General features: G+C 49.9%; 1 long non-coding RNA gene across 1 annotated transcript; it reads right to left on the reverse strand.

Moving 5' to 3' along the window:
- Positions 1–18,157: 18,157 nt before the first annotated feature.
- LOC127617137 (uncharacterized) lies at positions 18,158–18,908 on the reverse strand. The gene is made up of 3 exons (XR_007967283.1): positions 18,835–18,908; positions 18,469–18,684; positions 18,158–18,304 (listed from the first exon to the last, which is right to left on the reverse strand). It is a non-coding gene; the product is annotated as an uncharacterized LOC127617137 (long non-coding RNA).
- Between the last annotated feature and the right edge of the window lie 351 nt (positions 18,909–19,259).

A 19,259-nucleotide genomic window follows, 5' to 3' on the forward strand; every position in this document is an offset into this window, starting at 1 on the left:
CCGTCCCCACAGAACATCCTAGCATTGTGGCAATGAGTTTTGCATGGACTAACTCTCACATTTTCTTCAGAAAATGTACAAATCTAGTTTGCACTTTTTACAGTATATAGTACATACACACATACTGTAGTTTATTTACTGAAAAGAGTCTCTCACTACTACTTCTGTCATTACAATAACTTGTAGCATGAAATCTCTCTTTCCTGTCATTCTCTCTCTACTCTTTGCACTCTTCACTTCAGTCACTGTGTCTGTTGTAACGTGTTGGAAAAATGTGTCCCTTTTGCTCGCTGTGTCTCTGTTGACCCGCTGGTGACTAATGGCATGTCAAGCCTCCCTCCAGCAGAACAAAAGCCGTTCATATAGCTCTTGAGGCCCACAGTGTCTGCACATGTTGGTTTACAGAGTTTCAAAGGGTTTCAGTGTAGTGAGCAGGGCTGCTCTACATTCGGCCTTGGCTGTATATCACATATTCATATGAAAGAACTGTCACAGAACCCACTGCTTGTGAAATAAACACCTCTTGACCACTCGCTTCCCCAAACATCAATCAACACAAGACCGTTCACCCCATTTGAGAAGCCTCTAATCCCCCATGACTCTCACGCAAGCATGCGTACAAGTGAAGGAACCAGAACACATTGTGCATTAAGTGTCGTGTTAGTGTTGGGAAGGAACTCGTCTTGCATAGCCAGACTTTTGACTACTACAAAAGGCATGTGGCTTGTTCTGGCCAAATCTAAATTATACGTAAAGCAATCAATCACTGAAACACAATAAACAATATAAAACAAAATGCTCTTAATATATATAAAAAATATGGTGTAGCCGCAAGCAACAATCGAAATAATTTTGTATTGCCTAGAATCATCACAGAAGATGGCATATTGAAGGTGATTTAAAGATGTTTTTTGAAAATGCTAAAGGTTTCTGTGAGGGTTAGGTTAGAAATTATCGTTAGATCGGAATAAAATCCATAAAATGCATGGAAGTCTATGGACAGTCCTCACAATGATATAAAAACAAGTTTGGGTGGTTTACGTTGACATTCTTTAGGTTACAAACTGGTAATTAAAGGGTATAATGCTAAAAACTTGATTTCTGAGGACATTTGTAGTCTCCCCATAATTCAAATCAATTAACATCCTTTACATTTAAAAAAAAAATTGACGAAAGATTTTTTTGTGAGGGTTAGGATTAGCGGATAGAATATAATTCATACAGTATAAAAATCATTATGCCTATGGAGAGTCCTCATAGCCACAATGCTGTCAAACTAATGGAAATTATTAATTCATTCATTCATTATTTACATTTATGCATTTGGCAGACGCTTTTATCCAAAGCGACTTACAGAGACCTTATTACAGGGACAATCCCCCTGGCGCAACATGGAGTTGCTCAAGGTCATAGGCGGAAATCGCGGGTGGGGGTCGTGGGGTCAGGACCCCCATCTGAGGGTTGTCCCCCCCTAAAATATAATTAAAATATGTGTATTGTAAATAATATAATGATATATTTATTTAAGAAATAAAATAATACAAATGCAAATGGGGCATCAAAAATTGCTCTTGAGAATTGTTATGTTTATTGTCCCCCCCAACATTTTGATGAAATTTTTGCCCCTGAATTTCAAGTCAAGTGGTTTTTATTGTCGTTTCAACCATATACAGTTAGTACAGTACACAGCAAAACGAGACAACGTTCCTCCAGGACCATGGTGCTACATAAAAACAACAAAGGACCAACACAGGACCACAAGAGACAAGAGAATGCTTCGGTACCTCTTGCCAGACGGCAGTAGGGTAAAGAGTTTGTGTGAGGGGTGTGTGGGGTCGTCCACAATGCTGGTTGTGTTGCGGATACAGTGTTTTTTGTAAATGTCTTTGATGGAGGGAAGAGAGACCCCAATGATCTTCTCAGCTGTCCTCACTATTCTCCGCAGAACTTTGCGGTCCGAAACGGTGCAAGTCCCAAACCAGGCAGTGATGCAGCTGCTCAGGATGCTCTCAATAGTCCCTCTATAGAATGTAGTCAGGATGGGGGGTGGGAGATGTGCTTTCCTCAGCCTTCGAAGAAAGTAGAGACACTGCTGGGCTTTCTTGGTGATAGAGCTGGTGTTGAGGGACCAGGTGAGGTTCTCCGCCAGGTGAACACCAAGGAATTTGGTGCTCTTGACGATCTCCACAGAAGAGCCGTCGATGTTCAGCGGAGTGTGTTCACCTTGTGCTCTCCTAAAGTCAACAACCATCTCTTTTGTTTTGTCGACATTCAGGGACAGGTTGTTGGCTCTACACCAGTTCGTCAGCCGCTGCACCTCCTCTCTGTATGCTGACTCGTCGTTCTTGCTGATGAGACCCACCACGGTCGTGTCATCGGCGAACTTGATGATGTGGTTCGAGCTGTGCATTGCTGCACAGTCGTGAGTCAGCAGAGTGAACAGCAGTGGACTAAGCACACAGCCCTGGGGGGCCCCAGTGCTCAGTGTGGTGGTGGTGGAGATGCTGTTCCCGATCCGGACTGACTGAGGTCTCCCAGTCAGGAAGTCCAGGATCCAGTTGCAGAGGGAGGTGTCCAGGCCCAGCAGGTTCAGCTTTCCAATCAGGTGCTGGGGAATGATTGTGTTGAATGCTGAGCTGAAATCTACGAACAGCATTCGAACGTATGAGTCCTTATTGTCTAGGTGGGTGAGGGCCAGATGGAGGGTTGTGGCGATGGCATCGTCCGTTGAACGGTTTGGACGATACGCAAACTGTAGTGGGTCTAGTGAGGGGGGAAGCTGGGTCATAATGTGCCTCATGACGAGCCTCTCGAAGCACTTCATGATGATGGGTGTAAATGCGACGGGACGGTAGTCGTTGAGGCAGGACACTGAAGACTTCTTTGGCATGGGGATGATGGTGGTGGCCTTGAAGCACGTTGGAACGACGGCGCTGCTCAGAGAGATGTTGAAGATGTCGGTAAGAACATCTGCTAGCTGGTCTGCACATCCTCTGAGCACTCTGCCAGGAATGTTGTCTGGTCCAGCAGCCTTCCGTGGGTTGACTCTACGTAGAGTTTTCCTCACATCTGCCGTGGTAAGACAGAGCACCTGGTCATTGGGAGGAGGGCTGGTCTTCCTCGCCACCACGTCGTTCTGCACTTCAAACCGAGCGTAGAAGTCGTTCAGCGCATCTGGAAGGGAGGCATCTTTGTCACAGGCAACTGATGTTGTCCTGTAGTTGGTGATGGCCTGGATGCCCTGCCACATGTGCCGTGTGTCACCGCTGTCCTGGAAGTGACTGTGGATTCTCTGGGCGTGTGCACGCTTTGCCTCTCTGATTGCCCGTGACAGTTTGGCCCTAGCTGTTCTTAGGGCTGCCTTATCGCCTGCTCTGAAGGCGGAGTCTCGGGACCTCAGCAGCGTGCGCACCTCCGCAGTCATCCACAGCTTCTGGTTGGAGCGTGTGGTGATGGTCTTGGAGAAAGTGACATCATCAATGCACTTGCTGATGTAGCTGGTCACTGATGCTGTGTATTCCTCCAAGTTGGTAGAATCGCCATATGTTGCAGCGTCCCTGAACATGTGCCAGTCAGTACACTCAAAACAGTCCTGAAGAGCAGAGATGGCTCCTGCTGGCCAGGTTTTCACCTGCTTCTGAAGCGGTTTTGTGCATCTGATGAGCGGTCTGTATGCTGGAATTAACATAACAGAGATGTGGTCTGAGTAGCCGAGGTGGGGCGGGGCTCCGCCCGTGCAGCGCCTGGGATGTTTGTGTAAACAAGATCAAGCGCGTTCAGCCCTCTCGTTGCAAAGTCCACATAGTGATGGAATTTAGGAGCACTGTCTTGAGATTCGCATGGTTGAAATCTCCGGCGACAATAAACAGTCCGTCGGGGTGACCGTTCTGCAGTTCGCTCATAGCCCCATACAGTTCACAGAGCGCTTCCTTAGCGATAGCGCTGGGGGGAATGTAAACTCCGGTTATGTAAACAGTGGTGAATTCCCGTGGTAGATAAAAAGGTCTGCATCTAACAGTCACAAGCTCCAACAGCGATGAACAGTAACTAGAGACTAGCATAGAGTTCTTGCACCATTCCGTGTTGATGTAAACACACAAGCCACCACCGCGAGTCTTACCGCAGAGAGCTATATTTCTGTCGGCACGAAACAAGGTGAGCCCGTCTAGCTGAATGGCGGCATCCGGAACTCTGTCGCTGAGCCACGTCTCTGTGAAAACAAAGACGCAGCAATCTCTAAACTCACACTGCGTAGCCTGCTGAGTCGGATATAGTCCAGTTTATTGTCCAGGGAGCAAACATTTGAGAGCAGGATAGACGGGAGAGCCGGCCGGCTAGGGTTTGTTTTTAGCCTAGCATGAACCCCGCCCTCTTGCCGCGTTTCCGCTTTCTGGCACACCGCTTATGACGTCCTCTCCCCCCGCCACCGGCATCAGGCGACGCCGAGGACTGGAGGCCTGGTCTCCGCAGCAACCCGAGTACGCGTAGCGCCTCCTGCAGGTCATCATGCAGCTTGGTATTTGCATGAGTCTTATATTTTAGTAATGTCTGGCGACGGTAGACATGAACACCGGTTGCTCCGATGTCCATGTGCTGCAAAAGTCGGGCTTTTTTAACAAAAATAGCACCATTGTGGATCCGACTGTGGGGATCGAACCAACAACCTTCTGCTAAACGGTTTAGTGCTTTAGCCCACTACGCTACCACCACTCCATATTTAATAAACCCTTGTACAAGAAAACACAGGATATTTAAAATGATACATCCCCACACCCCTAAACAGCTTCAGAATTAACTACATTAAAAAACTACTTTTGTTAGTATCTTGTAGCAAACTATATTTTCAGAAGGATAGCTGACTGTAGTTGAACATTAAATTGTAAATATAACTTGTAACTTGACAAGGTTTCAAAGCAGCTTCCTAAACATTGGTCCGTGTAATTACAATGCTGCGCTTGAGAGATTAACTTCAGTTAATTAACAAAGACCTGAGCAAGCTTATTTTCTGCTTACATTCAGTGTGCCATGATACTCCTCCGTAAGGACTCATATCAAAGTACAGATATGCTAATAGCAGTGGAGATTTTATACACTGCTAAGGTGCCGTTTGTGTTATTGCTGTATCACACATGGACTCAAATAAAAAGAGCTTTATTAGGTTCATTGGGCTGGAAAGAATAAAACTGCATATAGTCCCATTTATGTCAGCCTGTATGGACTGAGCAGTACACAATGGTGACTCTCTGTGGAAGATATATGAATATTATATCTCACTGGAGACCTAAACAGTACCGAAAACCTAACAAAGACCTTTCCCCGAACCTGAAAGCCATTTCTGATGCTTACCTAAAATTCCTGATGAGAAAAGCAACCAATACACTTAGAAAACAAGGGAACGAAAGGATCTCTTTTACCATTTATTGGAAGTACTTCAACTTTGTATTTGTAAAGCTGCCTGCAATCCATTTTAGTTTATCGGTTCATTCAGACAGTTCTCTTACGAGAGGTTCTCTCGTATTGCGTAAGCTAGCTTACGCTACGGGAAAGATTAATCTTTGCTGAGATATTGAAGCCAAAAAATTATCCTTAATTTTGTATCATTTGTCAACGCAGTGCAGCAACTGCAGACCTTGAGCAGGCTAGCTAGCGAGCTCATTGGTTGCTCTGCGGCAACTGTTGCAGCCTATAGATGAACTTGCTTGAACTCGCGCCCAATGAGAGGCGCCCGAGCGCTCACTGTCCCAAAGCCCGCCAGAATGGCCGTGGCTAGGGTGCATATAAGCGCAGTTCGTAGGCTGGAACCCTGATTTTCATCTCTTCAGCGAAGCTCTTCGCATCTCTGAAACTGCAAGAAGCCGCGTCGCCGTTCGAGGGGCATCAAGCAAGCTTGGACAGCGCTTGAAGAAGCCGGCGCCGCCACCTTCAGCCATCCTGCGAGCTACGCCATCCGGCGACGTATCCTTTTAAAGCAAACTAGTTCCTCAGTGAACTTCACAAAAGAGCACGAGCGTCTTTTTAAAGATGCCTCGCACCTGCGGTTCATGCCACACCCCTCTCAGCACCGGAGACCGCCACATCATCTGCGCTCTCTGCCTGGGACTGGGGCATGCAGAGCTCGCCAGCTGACGGCGGATGCGACCTCTGAGAGGAGCTTCGATGTCGACCCTCGCGGGCTCGACTCGAGCGCTCAGGACCGAGCCGCTGCGCCGCCTTCTGTTTTGCCGTGCCGGAAGAAGCGCCGCTCCCAAAGGCTGCCGGAACCGGGTTTAGAAGCGACTGTCTCGCCGGAGCCTCTCCCTCGAGCATCGCGTTCACCCTCCCCGCCCCGGACGCCGCGAGTTGCCGCCAGCGGCCGCACTGCTGCCACCTCGGAGAGCGAGGCGGAGGACAAGGGCTGCTGTTCCATCATGGCTTCGGACAGCAGGAGTGGTCACAAGCCTCCTCATCTGCCCAGGAATCCAGCAGGACCCGCGCCGAGTCGAAGGGGAACTGATACGCCTCCTCACACAGGCCGTCGACCGCCTCGGGCTCGAGTGGTCACCGCCCCTGAGCAGGCTCCCAACAGACTCGACGGCTGCTTTCTTCAAAGCCGTCACCAGCGGCGCCATGCCCGGCCGCTCCCTTCCTGCCGGAACTCCACGCCGAGCTCTCTAAATCGTGGAACGCGCCTCTCTCGGCCAGGATTCGATCCCACGTCTCCACCTCCCTCGCTTCAGTGGACAGCGCCGCCGAGAAGGGCTACTCTTCCATCCCTCCGGTCGAGGATTCGGTAGCAGCACACCTTTGCCCACCCTCCGCGAGATGGCGGTCTAAGCCAGTGCTCCCGTCTAAGGCCTGCAGAACTACTTCCGCCTGTGTTGGCCGCGCCTATTCCGCCGCCGGCCAAGACGCATCTGCTCTGCATTCCATGGCCGTCTTGCAGATCCTCCAAGCGGACCTTCTTCGGGAATGGGATGAGAAAGGCAGGCACCCAGAGGCTGTTACAGATCTAAGGAGCGCGATGGACCTCGCCCTTCGTGCCACCAAAGCTGCAGCTCAAGCCCTAAGGAAGTGCATGGCCTCGCTGACTGTAACCGAGAGACACCTGTGGCTAACGCTAGCCGACATGGGAGAAGCTGAGCGCTCCACGTTCCTCAACGCGCCACTCTCTCCATCTGGTCTCTTCGGTTCCACGGTAAGTGGCATTGTTGACCATTTTTCGGAAGTCCAGAAAGCCACCCAAGCCATGAATCTCTTCCTGCCTCGCCATGCTAGCTCCTCTGCAGGCCGCCCACGTAACCAGCCTCCTGCACGAGCATCTTCACAGCGCCCAGCTCAACAAAGCCAGACTTCCCAGCGTCAACAGGGCGGCCGCCCCAGATCGCGCACAGACAGCCGCCGCAGACCGCCGCCCCCCCGCGGGCCTCGGCCTAAGATTGCGCTGAAACCTGAACAACCAAAGTCCTCCTAGCTTTGTTGAAAAACAGTCCCGCCGCAGCCGGACCACCGTCAAAGCTTCACCCCCTGTCAGTCCCCTTCTGTCAGGCTACTACAGTGGTGAATTCAGCAGCCAACAAGCCGGTGTTACTACCCGCTTGCCTGCACTCAAACGCCGTTTTCACGGCGACACAAAAAGATCTTGTAAAGAGCAAACATGTCTTATGTGTAGAAGATGTGCCCACAATCCAGTGTTCACCCCTACACACAAGCATTACACTTCCCGTGTCCCTATCAGAGAGCAAACATATCTTATATGTAGAAAATGTGCCCACAATCCAGTGTTCACCCCTACACACAAGCATTACACTTCCCGTGTTCCTATCAGAGCACGTGCGCGCGTCCCCTCTCTGCCCGCTCTGTCACACGGCCAGCAAACACCTCTCTATGTGTAAGTCCCGTGCCAGTGACTATGCTCGCGCATCACTTAACAGATGTGATTCTTTCCCCATTCATCTCAATCGGGAAGTCACTCACAGAACAGCATGTCCCTGCTGTCTGCGAGCAGTCATGCATAAGCACAATAAGCGCGCTCACACATTCTGTTCAGCCCGCTGTGTATGGCAATCAGGGCGACTCGGCCATTCACCCTCTAGCGTTACGCTTCAAAGCGTGGGAAGCTATCCCAGGGATATGCAAATGGGTGTTAAGACCAATAAAACAGGGCTATTTGCTACAGTTCGATCGCCGCCCTCCCCGCTTCAGGGCGCGGCTCGAAACTACTGTGAACACGGAAGCAGCCTGCATGCTTCGTTCAGAAATAGCAAACCTTCTGTGCAAAAGGGCCATAGAGAGAGTGCCGCCTTCACTGAGCGAGTCTGGGTTTTACAGCCGTTATTTTCTTGTCCCCAAGAAAGACGGCGGCCTCAGACCAATATTAGATCTCAGGGTTTTGAACAAGGTGCTTGCAAAAAGACCGTTCAAAATGCTTACAATCAGGAAACTCCTCGCGCATGTGCGCCAGGGGGACTGGTTTATTTCTCTCGATCTGAAAGATGCCTATTTTCAGATTCAGATAAATCCCCGTTACAGGCCATTCTTGAGATTCGCCTTCGATGGTCAGGTTTATCAATACACCGTCCTACCGTTCGGCCTGTCCTTAGCACCCCGTACTTTCACGAAGTGCATGGATGCAGCGCTCGCACCCCTGCAGAGTCAGGGCTTGCGAATTCTGAACTATTTGGACGATTGGCTGATTTTGGCACAGTCACATACGGAGCTTCTGTCTCACAGGACAGTTCTCCTCAGTCATCTGAACAGTCTGGGTCTTGCAGTCAATTGGACCAAGAGCTCACTACAGCCCAGTCTGGCAATTTCCTTCCTTGGAATAGAACTAGACTCTGTGGCTCGCTTATCTACACTAGCCGCATCTTTTCAGATGAACAGCCTCACGCCTCTGAAAAAATTTCAGAGAGTGTTAGGTTACATGGCCTCAGCCGCAGCAGTACTTCATCTGGGTTTACTGTGCATGCGCCCGCTTCAGCATTGGCTAAACACCCGCGCGTCTCGCCGGGCATGGGCCACAGGCCGCCAGCCGATCAGAGTGACTCAGACCTGTATATCAGCTCTGCAGCCTTGGATGGTGGCCGAATGGTATCAGCAGGGAGTGACGATGGGAGCTGTATCTCACCGAAAAGTCATCTCGACAGACGCGTCCAACGCGGGTTGGGGCGCGGTCTGCGAGGGCTCGCCGGTTTTCGGCCTATGGTCAGTTCAGGAAAAGCTCCTTCACATAAATTGTCTGGAAATGATAGCGGTTGAGTACGCGCTCGTGCGCTTCCTCCCGGTCATTCAGGGTCACCACGTCCTGGTCCGTTCGGACAACAGATCTGTGGTATCCTATCTAAACCGTCAGGGCGGTGTCAGATCCAGGAACCTCTTCCATCTGACAAAACGCATAATAAGTTGGTCCCAGGGCCACCTGCGCTCGCTGAGGGCGACGCACATGCCAGGCCACCTGAACGACGGCCCAGACAGACTGTCCAGAGACAATGTTCCCCCAGGGGAATGGTCCCTGCACGCTCAAACAGTCCAGAAATTAATGCAAATATTCGGCAGAGCAGAAATAGACCTCTTCGCGTCAGAAGAGAACTCTCACTGCCCAGTATTTTTCTCGAAAAGCGAGGACGCGCTGGCCCAGGACTGGCCCAACCACCCGCTTTACGCCTTCCCTCCCGTCTCGCTATTGCCACAGGTAATGCAGAGGATCAAGGAAGCAGCGTCACTCGGTGCTCCTCATAGCCCAGCTGGGAGAATCAGACATGGTTCCCGGAGCTTACGCAGCTGTCACTGACAGCCCCGTGGCCCATCCCAGTGAGAGCAGATCTCCTCTCTCAAGCTCGCGGCACGATCTGGCATCCCCACCCAGAGCGCTGGGCGCTGCACGCGTGGTTGATCAACGACTACCCGTCGCTTTGCCAGAAGGAGTAATGAACACTATTATACACGCTAGAGCCCCTTCCACGAGAAGACTCTATGCGTCCAAATGGTCTGTGTTTTCAAAATGGTGCACCGACAGAGACCTGGACCCACGGACATGTGGGGTGTCGTCACTGCTCGTGTTTTTACAAGAGCTGCTGGATAAGGGCAGATCCCCATCCACGCTCAAAGTGTACGTGGCAGCCGTCGCGGCGTTCGCCGAACCCCTGCACGGCCAGTCACGGGGAAAAAACGAGCTGGTCATCCGCTTCCTCAGGGGAGCTAGAAGGATGAACCCCGCGCCCCCATCGGTTCCTATCTGGGATCTTTCTGTAGTTCTCGAAGCTATGAAAGCCCCCCCTTTCGAAACGCTTGAATCCGTGGATTTGAAATACCTTTCACTCAAAACCGTTTTTCTGACTGCCCTGTCATCAGTTAAACGTGTGGGAGACCTTCATGCGCTGTCTGTCAGCGCTGCGTGTATGGAGTTTGGACCAAGTGACTCCAAGGTCATTTTAAAGCCTAGACACGGCTATGTCCCCAAGGTGATCGGTACTCCTTTCAGAGCACAGATTATTTCCCTATCGGCTCTGCCAGCATCCGATAGCAAACGTGACACAAATCTCCTTTGCCCAGTCAGAGCACTGAGATTGTATACTGCGCGCTCCGCCTCTTTCAGACGCGCTGAGCAGCTTTTAGGTTTGTTCGGAGCGCGCACCAAGGGTCTCGCCACCTCGAAACAGACACTGTCTAGATGGATAGTGGACGCTATTGCTGCCGCGTACGCGTCGAAAGACCTGCCATGCCCGTTAGGCATTAGGGCTCACTCCACCAGAGGCATGGCCTCCTCGTGAGCATGGTCCAGCGGGATTTCCATTCAGGACATATGTGTGGCAGCGGGCTGGGCTTCCCCCTACACCTTTGTCAGATTTTACAATCTGGAAGTGCCCGCTCTGCAGGCAAAACTACTAGCGGTTTAATACGCTACAGTTCCCCTGGTGAGCTGCACTAATGGGACACATTCCACACAGACCGGCACCGCGCTCTGTTTTCCCTTCCCACTATGTGCTTATGTATCACACACACACTGACCCGCACTCTTGCCGGCCAAATATTATTTCCCCACTCACAAGGGCTCCCGGGTCCCCCACCCCCTGGGGCTCATGCAGTGGATGCTTGGCGCGACGGCGTTGACAATGGGTTCTCGTGGCGTAAGCTAGCTTACGCAATATGAGAGAACCTCTCGTAAGAGAACGTCTCGGTTACCTACGTAACCTCGGTTCTCTCTAGATGAGGAGCGAGTATTGCGTAGCTGGCCGTGCTTTCAGCGCCACGGCGATTTTCGCTTCATTCAATGAAAACCAGGGTTCCAGCCTACGAACTGCGCTTATATGCACCCTAGCCACGGCCATTCTGGCGGGCTTTGGGACAGTGAGCGCTGGCCTTCTCATTGGGCGCGAGTTCACGCAAGTTCGTCTATAGGCTGCAGCAGTTGCCGCAGAGCAACCAATGAGCTCGCTAGCTAGCCCGCTCAAGGTCTGCAGTTGCTGCACTGCGTTGACAAATGATACAAAATTAAGGATAATTTATTGGCTTCAATATCTCAGAAAAGATGAATCTTTCCCGTAGCGTAAGCTAGCTTACGCAATACTCGTTCCCTCATCTAGACAGAATCGAGGTTAGGTAGGTAACCGAGACGTTCATGTGAACAAACATCTTAAAAACATGATTTATGGTTCATTCAGCAATTCCCTTAATTTTCTGTGGGAAAATAGTTAAATGCTGCTGTTCAGCCGTGTGTAGAAACATTGGCTCAAGCAATGGTGAGAGTTTGGAGCAGGACTATCTTTTTCACATATGGCAGTCCGGGTGTGATCTGGAAACCTGTTTCAACAAAATCATTATTTTCCAAATAATGTTTGGTGATGGTAGTGGCAGAGAAATAACACACTTCCGCTTTAAATAGCTTCAATGTAGTTAATAACTTGTACTTGTAACTTAGGTAACAACATTTTTGTCTTTTTTATAATTTTTTTTGTCTGTAGTACTGAATATGAATGGGAACTGGCTCTTATTCTAAATATATATACATATATATATATATATATATATATATATATATATATATATATATATATATATATATATTATACATACTATATATATATTATATATAAAGACAAAAAGACAAAAAAAATTTCTAACTATATTTATTTTCAACTATAACTAATATATATGTAACGATCCCCGTGTTCTCTGTTTTCCGCTTCTGTCACTTTCTGCACTCCATAGGTTCACTTCTGTCCCTTGTTTAGCTCCACTGTCTCTCTGTCGGCTTTCCCACTCACTGTTCATTATTATCACCTGTCTTCGTTAATCTGTCATTGGTTTTGTTTGCTCATTGGTTCCTTTGCTCTCTGTCTGTGTATTTAAGCCCTGTCTGTTTGTTCAGTGGTTGTGATTCGTTAATGTTAGTATAATGTTTCCGTGTATCAGTTCCGATGTCTGCTTAAACGCCCTCTGACCGTGTTCCCTGTCAGTCTGTCTACTCGTTCATGGTTACCCTGTTGTCCGTCCAAGGTTCCCCTGCTGTTCTCGCGCTCCTGCCTGTTTTCCCATCGTGGAATTTGCTTTGTTCTAGTGTTTGTTTTATTTTGTCCTTTATCCCAATAAAATCCGTGTTTGGATCCGCACTCTTGTCTGTCTCCCCTCATCATTACAGAACGACCGACCACAATGGATCCAGTGGCTTTCTTCGTGGGACTGACGCATATGGAGCTAAACATCCGTGAGTTCTCCCATTTTTTCTCCTGCATGGCCGGCTACACCGGTTGGGATGACAACCTCCTGAAGACCGTCTACAGGATTGGGGTACCTACACACCGGTGTTGTGTTTTGCCGGAGATTGGAGACTACACCTGGCAGGAATACGTGAGTCTCGTCGTGGAGGAATTCGCTGCCGGGGAACCTCCTCTCTCGATCTCGGCTCCCGCCTCTGGGCTCTCCACGCCTGCCCCGGTCTGCGAGTCAGAGCCCACGCCTGCCCCGGTCTGCGAGCCGGTACCCACGCCTGCCCCGGTCTGCGAGCCAGTGCCCACGCCTATCACTGTGAGCGAGCCCACGCCTGTCACGGTGAGCGAGCCTGAGCCCACGCCAGCCACGGTCAGCGAGCCTGAGCCCACTCCAGCCATGGCCAGCGAGCCTGAGGCCACGCCAACCACGAACAGCATTCCAGCATTGTCAGCCTCATCCACCCGGAGGAAGAGGAGAAGAAGAAGGGTCTCTGCTCTCCAGCCTCCTTCTACCGCAGCTCCGTCCCCAGAACCCCTGGACGCAATGCCAAGGAACGCAATGCGTTCGCTGGACGCTGGGTGGCTCGGCCCCCAGCGTCCAGCGAACCCAAGCTCAGCGTACCACCGTCAACCAGCCCATGCCTGTAGCCTCAGACGTCAGTGAGCCAGTGCCGATAGCCTCAGACGTCAGTGAGCCAGTGCCTGTAGCCTCAGATGTCCGTGAGCCAGCGCCTGTAGCCTCAACCGTCCCTGAGCCAGCGCCTGTAGCCTCGACCGTCCCTGAGCCAGCACCTGTAGCCTCGACCGTCCCTGAGCCAGCGCCTGTAGCCTCGACCGTCCCTGAGCCAGCGTCTGTAGCCATGACCGTCCAAGCGCCAACGCCTCCCGGGCTTTCCAGAGCTCCGCCTCCCGGGCTTTCCAGTGCTCCGCCTCCCGAGCTTTCCAGGGCTCCGCCTCCCGAGCTTTCCAGAGCTCCGCCTCCCGAGCTTTCCAGAGCTCCGCCTTCTGAGCCTCACGAGCTATCCAGAGCTCCGCCTTCCGAGCTTTCCAGAGCTCCGCCTCCCGAGCTTTCCAGAGCTCTGCCTTCCGAGCCTCCCGAGCTTTCCAGAGCCCCGCCTACCGAGTCTTCCAGGGCTCCTCTCGAGATTCCCAGAGCTCCGCCCCTCAAGTCACTCGAGTCTTCTAGGGCTCCGCCCCTCAAGCCTCTCGAACCTTCCAGGGCTCCGCCTCTCAAGCCTCTCGAGCCTTCCAGGGCTCCGCCTCCAGACCCTCTCGAGTCTTCCATGGCCCTTCTCCCCGAGCCTCCTACGGCTCCACCTCCGGAGCCTCATACGGCTCTGCACCCAGAGACTCCAGAGCTTTCTAGGGCTCTGCCTCTCGAACATCCTATGGCTCCACCTCTCGAGCCTCCTACGGCTCCGGCTCCCGAGCCTCCTACGGCTCTGCTCCCAGTGACTCCAGAGCTTTCTAGGGCTCCGCCTCTCGAGCAACCTACGGCTCCACCTCTCGAGCCTCCCTCAGCTCTGCTCCCAGAGACTCCTGAGCCTCCCTCAGCTCTGCTCCCAGAGACTCCTGAGCCTCCTACGGCTCCGCCTCCTGAGCCTCCTACGGCTCCACCCCTAAGTCCCCTACGGCGCCACCTTCATCGGCTTCACCTCCTGAGCCTCCCTCGGCTCCACCTCCAGAGCCTTCCAGGCCTCCGCCTCCAGAGCCTCCTATGGCGCCACCTCCATCGGCTCTGCCTCTAGAGCCTTCTACGGCGCCACCTTCCTCGGCTCCGTCTCCTGAGCCTCCCACGGCTCTGCCTCCTGAGCCTCCCACGGCTCTGCCTCCTGAGCCTCCCACGGCTCTGCCTCCTGAGCCCCTCGAACCTTCCTCGGCTCTGCCTTCCTTGGCTCTGCCTCTTGAGCCTCCCTCTGCTCTGCCTCTTGAGCCTCCCACGGCTCCACCCCCTGATCCTCCAGAGGTGTCCATGGTTCCGCCTCCCTCGGCTCCGCCTCCTGAGCCTCAAGAGCCTCCCTCAGCTCCGCCTCCTGAGGCCCCAGAGCCTCCCTCAGCTCCACCTCCTGAGGCCCCAGAGCCTCACTCAGCTCTGCCTCCTGAGCCTTCAGAGCCTCCCTCAGCTCCGCCTCCTGAGCCGTCAGAGCCTCCCTCAGCTTCGTCTCCAGAGCCCCTCGCAGCTTCGCCCCCGGGAACTGTCCCTGTCCTGAGGCCGCCTCCCAGGCCTCCTGGACCGGTCCCTGTCCTGAGGCCGCCTCCCAGGCCCCTGGACCTGTCCCTGTCTTGTGGCCGCCTCCCAGGCCTCCTCGAACTGTCCATGTCCTGTGGCCACCTCCCAGGTCCCCTGAACCAGCCCTTGCCAAGTGGCCAGCTCCCAGGCCATCTAAACCGGCCTCTGTCCTGTGGCCACCTCCCAGGCCCCCTGAACAGGCCCCTGCTCTACGGCCACCTCCCAGGCCTCCTAAACCTGTCCCTACCTGGTGGACGTCCCCCGGGCCACCTGACCCGGTTCCCTGCACACACCCCAGAGACTGCTTACCTGCCCTCTCGGCCTCCCGGGTCTATCTGTCTGCCCCTTGTGTCTCCATGGACTGCCTAGTTGCCCCAGTGAACTATCTCATTTCCCTTTTCTCCTCCCTGGTCTGCCTGTCTGGCCCCTGTGCCTCCATGGACTGCCTAGTTGCCCCAGTGTTCAGTCCCATCTTCCTTTTTTTCCCCGTGGTCTGCCTAATTGCCCCTTGTGCTTCCTGAATCCGTCTCTGTGTCTCTTGTACCTCCTTGATCTGTCCTTGTGTTCCTTGTGTCCCGTTCTGTCTGTTTTTTCTTCCCCTCTTCTAGCTCCCCTCACCTGGAATACTTTTGTCTTTTTGTATGTCAGTTTGTTGAGACCGTCTGGTATCCGGTCCCTTTTAGGGGGGGCTATGTAACGATCCCCGTGTTCTCTGTTTTCCGCTTCTGTCACTTTCTGCACTCCATAGGTTCACTTCTGTCCCTTGTTTAGCTCCACTGTCTCTCTGTCGGCTTTCCCGCTCACTGTTCATTATTATCACCTGTCTTCGTTAATCTGTCATTGGTTTTGTTTGCTCATTGGTTCCTTTGCTCTCTGTCTGTGTATTTAAGCCCTGTCTGTTTGTTCTGTGGTTGTGGTTCGTTAATGGGGGCAGTGGTGGCTCAGTGGTTGAGGCTCAGGGTTACTGACCAGAAGATCAGGGGTTCAAGCCCCAGGCACCACCAAGATGCCACTGTTGGGCCCTTGAGCAAGGCACTTAACTCCATGTTGCTCCAGGGGGATTGTCCCTGTAATAAGTACACTGTAAGTCGCTTTGGATAAAAGCGTCTGCCAAATGCATAAATGTAAATGTAATGTAATGTTAGTATAATGTTTCTGTGTATCAGTTCCGATGTCTGCTTAAACGCCCTCTGTCCGTGTTCCCTGTCAGTCTGTCTACGCGTTCATGGTTACCCTGTTGTCCGTCCAAGGTTCCCCTGCTGTTCTCGCGCTCCTGCCTGTTTTCCCATCGTGGACTTTGCTTTGTTCTAGTGTTTGTTTTATTTTGTCCTTTATCCTAATAAAACCCGCATTTGGATCCGCACTCTTGTCTGTCTTCCCTCATCATTACAATATAACTATAATAACTATATGATTTTCATCACTTTCAGTTCTATTTATGTTTTTCAGCCACAATCCCAGATAGCAATAAGTCGGCGGGCCGCTGGCGGTGCTCCGGCGGCAGTAGAAGCGGCAGAATGGCGATATCGCAAACACGTTTGACGGCGCACCGCCGACGGTGCACCGCTGGCTATCCGCCGTTCCGCCGCCGTTATATCGAAGGCGGACCGTCGGAGGCAAACGCTTTTTTCGAGCGATCTGCCGCCGCTTATTGTATATATATATATATATAAAAATATATATATATATATATATATATATATGTATATATATATATTTTTTATATATATATATATATATATTTATAGCATGCAGTTTATCAAGAATAATGATTGATCAAACCAGACAAATTTCCATTTGGCGTTTTAATTCCACATTTCAAAGTACAGTAACTGTCATTGAAACAAGATGTTAGATCACTGAAATATAAATAACAGAAAAATACAAACATTATATATACACACACACACACACACACTAAAGAACATGCAGGTTTCCAATTTTTTTTTTTTTAAAAAACACTATTGTAACACTTACAATAATTGTTAATAATATAAAGAGGTCAGCTCTGGGATGAAAATAATTACCAGTAAACATAAGCAATGAGGATATTTGGTACCAAAGAAAGTGCAGGATACCAAATAAATTGAGGTATAACATCATATTTACAAGTCATTTCTAACAATAGGTTAAGTGGTAATAATTTAGAGTAAAGCTCTGGAGTAGAATATACCATTATAATTGCAATGCTGACCTGTGGCACAAGGATTTACAAGCTATATTTAACAACAGAATAACAGTTAAGCACTGTGACGGAATGAAAGTAGAATTTTTGGTACTAGTTAATGTGCAATATCAAATATCAGGCATGAAATAGGATTTACAAACTATAATAGAATCGATTAAGCACTGACGGAATGAAATAAGCCAATACTAAAGTCACGGTAAGTAGAATATTTGATACCAGATAATGTGCAAATATCAAGTATTAGATGTATAATCTAGGATTTACAAGCTATATTTAAAAATAGAATAGTTAAGCACTGTAACAATGAAATAAGCAGCAAATTGTATATGAAATAATTGAGATCTTTGGTATTAAGGAATGTGCAGGATAACAGGTATAATATACATTTTGACATTCAACTTACACATGACAACAAGTGGGAATAAATATAATTAACAGCAGAAAATCTGGCTGTAGAGAACACAGCCAATCAGAATGTCTGGAGAGGTTGGGGACTGCGTGGCGTAGTGGGCTAAGAATCACCGGTTTTCCCCGACCTCCAGAATGAGGCAGTGCAAATTGGCATATCTTCAGTGATTCCTCGTGCGCCTGTATAAAAGGACAAACCATCCCATATTCATCCAAGGAGCTGCCCTCAAAGCAGGGTCATGAGAGAAAAAAACAAAAACAAAAAAAAAGCAATTTCCACAGTGAACAGTGTGGATTGGGTGAGTGTAGTCTGACACTTTTAGCAGGCTTTTTTAGGGGTCTTGATGTTACTGACTGCAGGATAAAGAAAGGGTTCCAGTTGTCAGTAGTCAGCCTAGGTTTAAGGGGTCGGCTGTGGGTCCCTCTCAGCTGTGCGGCGCCTTTTTCCACCTTCATGTTCAGATGCTCCTTTCAGGTAACGCGTAACGTTAACCTGGATCACCTCATCAGTGGCATCCTGGATTGCCGGGTTCTTCCGGATGGCTCCTGTAGAAAATAAAGATCTGTCATTCCATTTGAATGGCATAAGGTCATACACATCTACTTAAATATAAAAAAAATATCCAACTTACTTTGAACAATGGTCTTCAGGAACATGTCTCTAAAACATGCTTTATCCCCTACACCAGTCCAGGTTGTATTGATGGAAAGGTGATTAGAGAAGATACTCTAAAGCATTCGCCACACGGTTGTCTTTAGGTCCCTCCCACATTTGATTGCCAAAAACCGAAGCTGAAAATACAAAAAAACATGTTACAAATTACATTTCTCTGAAGCTTCTCATAAATTTAAAATGTGACAGGCTGTGGATTCAGACTGTAGAATATGCAGTGTACGATCTTAATTTTACTTTTTAGATTACCCTATGGCGTTATAAATGAAATCGACACACTTACAAATCGTTGCTGGAGCTCTTTATCCTGCCTCAAACTGTTGTCAAGCAACGCCAAATCTTCCTGGGTGTCTAGGGGGGAGTAACAGATCCCCTGGCAGGGATAACTCTCCAACAGACACATTGGCACTGAAATGTTGCAGCATAGCATTTTGTTGTCCATGCTACGCACAACATCGCCAAACTCCAAGACGTCGCAGCATTAGGGTTTGATCTGCACCTACAGGGGTTCCCAGAATAAAAGAATAAAGTAGTCAGTCCAGGTCCTTCAATTACTAAACTATGACATTTATATCTAGGTCTACTACATGTACAGGTGGCCCCAGTGGGAATTAAACCAACAACCACAGGTGTTGTTTGCAAGTTGTACCTGATTGCCCAGTGCAAGCAAATGTCTTCAACATTGTCCCAACTTGCTTCACCTGCTCTTGAAGTGAGCCGCTGTCACCTGGGAAGTAACAATATATTGATTAGCAATACACTAAATATAATAGTAATATAATAGAACCACAATTATCATACCAGTAACTTTCCCTGTAATTTCTATCCACAGTATGTTATGCATGGCATACAAGTTCATAATGAAGAACCCTTATGATAACATCAATTTCATTTTTTTCTTTGAAGCAGAATATTTGTTTGTAAAAGGGAGGAAAAAGAAAATAATGAAATATTGGTATACAGATTTTGGTTGATATATCATACTGTACAGTGAAATTTGCTATTGTTGTATCCCTACTCACCTGAAGGACGGATAGATCAGGCAAATCTCCAGTCAGGCCTTTGTAGAGTGTG

The sequence above is a fragment of the Xyrauchen texanus genome, chromosome 23 (assembly GCF_025860055.1).
Source record: "Xyrauchen texanus isolate HMW12.3.18 chromosome 23, RBS_HiC_50CHRs, whole genome shotgun sequence".
In the NCBI taxonomy this organism is placed as follows: domain Eukaryota; kingdom Metazoa; phylum Chordata; class Actinopteri; order Cypriniformes; family Catostomidae; genus Xyrauchen; species Xyrauchen texanus.